The sequence below is a fragment of the Osmerus eperlanus genome, chromosome 23 (genome assembly GCF_963692335.1).
Source record: "Osmerus eperlanus chromosome 23, fOsmEpe2.1, whole genome shotgun sequence".
Taxonomy (NCBI): Eukaryota; Metazoa; Chordata; class Actinopteri; order Osmeriformes; family Osmeridae; genus Osmerus; species Osmerus eperlanus.
In genome coordinates, this window is record NC_085040.1 from 11570338 (window position 1) to 11572837 (window position 2500).

At 47.6% G+C, this 2500-nt stretch overlaps 3 non-coding genes across 3 annotated transcripts; 2 read left to right on the forward strand and 1 right to left on the reverse strand.

Annotated features, from left to right (window-relative positions):
* Positions 1–196: 196 nt before the first annotated feature.
* trnap-agg (transfer RNA proline (anticodon AGG)) lies at positions 197–268 on the reverse strand. The gene has a single exon. It is a non-coding gene; the product is annotated as a tRNA-Pro (tRNA).
* A 1193-nt stretch (positions 269–1461) lies between these two features.
* On the forward strand, positions 1462–1533 carry trnap-agg (transfer RNA proline (anticodon AGG)). Its single transcript has one exon. It is a non-coding gene; the product is annotated as a tRNA-Pro (tRNA).
* A 626-nt stretch (positions 1534–2159) lies between these two features.
* Positions 2160–2231, forward strand: trnap-agg (transfer RNA proline (anticodon AGG)). Its single transcript has one exon. It is a non-coding gene; the product is annotated as a tRNA-Pro (tRNA).
* The last annotated feature ends 269 nt before the right edge of the window (positions 2232–2500 follow it).

Consider the following 2500-nt stretch of genomic DNA (forward strand, 5'->3'; position numbering starts at 1 on the left):
CGAGACCAACGAGCCATGTTCTGGTTGCTGCTTTGATCGATTTGTTGTCACAAAACATGCGTAGACAAAAAGAGTTCGAGAAACTTCTGCAGAAAATCACCCCGATCTACGTTTGGAAAAGGACTGATTTGGGAATAGAACAGGAGCCCTCTTTGCCAGGTTACCTCCTTCTACAGCAATGGGCTGTAGAAGTAATGGGCTCGTCCGGGATTTGAACCCGGGACCTCTCGCACCCTAAGCGAGAATCATACCCCTAGACCAACGAGCCATGCTCCAGCTGCTGCTTCGATTGATTGATTTGTTGTCACAAAACATGCTTAGACAAAGGCTCCCTGCACCCTAAGCGAGAATCATACCACGAGACCAACGAGCCATGTTCTGGTTGCTGCTTTGATCGATTTGTTGTCACAAAACATGCGTAGACAAAAAGAGTTCGAGAAACTTCTGCAGAAAATCACCTTGATCTACGTTTGGAAAAGGACTGATTTGGGAATAGAACAGGAGCCCTCTTTGCCAGGTTACCTCCTTCAACAGCATACTGTAATGGGCTCATCCTGGATTTGAACACGGGACCTCTTGCACCCTAAACTAGAATCATACCCCTAGACCAACGAGCCATGCTCCAGCTGCTGCTTCGATTGATCGATTTGTTGTCACAAAACATGCTTAGACAAAGGCGCCCTGCACCCTAAGCGAGAATCATACCACAAGACCAACGAGCCATGTTCTGGTTGCTGCATTGACAGGGTTAGGGTTAGGGTTAGGGTTAGGGTTAGGGTTAGGGTTGTATGTCTGAGAAATCCCATCACCAAGCAGATCGGAAAACCGGTAAGCGAGGATCAGAGTGAGTGCACTGGCATCTTCCAGGGACCCCGGGATACAACGCCAAGAGACAGGGGCTAGGCCCCTCCAACGTCGATCTGGGTGATTTGCTGCAGAAGTTTCTCCAGCCTTTTTTGAATATGCGTGTTTTGCGACAAAAAATCGATCAATGCAGCAACCAGAACATGGCTCGTTGGTCTCGTGGTATGATTCTCGCTTAGGGTGCAGGGAGCCTTTGTCTAAGCATGTTTTGTGACAACAAATCGATCAATCGAATCAGCAACTAGAACGTGGCTCGTGGGTCTAGGGGTATGATTCTCGCTTAGGGTGCGAGAGGTCCCGGTTCAAATCCCCGACGAGCCCATTACAGTATGCTGATGAAGGAGGTAACATGTCAAAGAGGGCTCCTGTTCTATTCCCAAATCAGTCCTTTACCCAACTTAGATCGGTGTGATTTGCTGCGGAAGTTTCTCCAGCTCTTTATGTCTAAGCATGTTTTGCGACAACAAATCGATCGAAGCAGCAACCAGAACATGGCTCGTTGGTCTCGTGGTATGATTCTCGCTTAGGGTGCAGGGATCCTTTGTTTAAGCATGTTTTGTGACAACAAATCGATCAATCGAAGCACAACTGGAACATGGCTCGTTGGTCTAGGGGTATGATTCTCGCTTAGGGTGCGAGAGGTCCTGGGTTCAAATCCCGGACGAGCCCTTTACAGTAAGTTGTTGAAGGAGGTTATTTAGTGAAGAGCGCTCCTGCTCTATTCCCAAATCTGTCTTTTACCCAACGTCGATCTGGGTGATTTGCTGCAGAAGTTTCTCCAGCTCTTTTTGAATATGCGTGTTTTGCGACAAAAAATCGATCAATGCAGCAACCAGAACATGGCTCGTTGGTCTTGTGGTATGATTCTCGCTTAGGGTGCAGGGCGCCTTTGTCTAAGCATGTTTTGTGACAACAAATCGATCAATCGAAGCAGCAGCTGGAGCATGGCTCGTTGGTCTAGGGGTATGATTCTAGTTTAGGGTGCAAGAGGTCCCGTGTTCAAATCCAGGATGAGCCCATTACAGTATGCTGTTGAAGGAGGTAACCTGGCAAAGAGGGCTCCTGTTCTATTCCCAAATCAGTCCTTTTCCAAACGTAGATCAAGGTGATTTTCTGCAGAAGTTTCTCCAACTCTTTTTGTCTACGCATGTTTTGTGACAACAAATCGATCAAAGCAGCAACCAGAACATGGCTCGTTGGTCTCGTGGTATGATTCTCGCTTAGGGTGCAGGGAGCCTTTGTCTAAGCATGTTTTGTGACAACAAATCAATCAATCGAAGCAGCAGCTGGAGCATGGCTCGTTGGTCTAGGGGTATGATTCTCGCTTAGGGTGCGAGAGGTCCCGGGTTCAAATCCCGGACGAGCCCATTACTTCTACAGCCCATTGCTGTAGAAGGAGGTAACCTGGCAAAGAGGGCTCCTGTTCTATTCCCAAATCAGTCCTTTTCCAAACGTAGATCGGGGTGATTTTCTGCAGAAGTTTCTCGAACTCTTTTTGTCTACGCATGTTTTGTGACAACAAATCGATCAAAGCAGCAACCAGAACATGGCTCGTTGGTCTCGTGGTATGATTCTCGCTTAGGGTGCAGGGAGCCTTTGTCTAAGCATTTTTTGTGACAACAAATCGATCAATCGA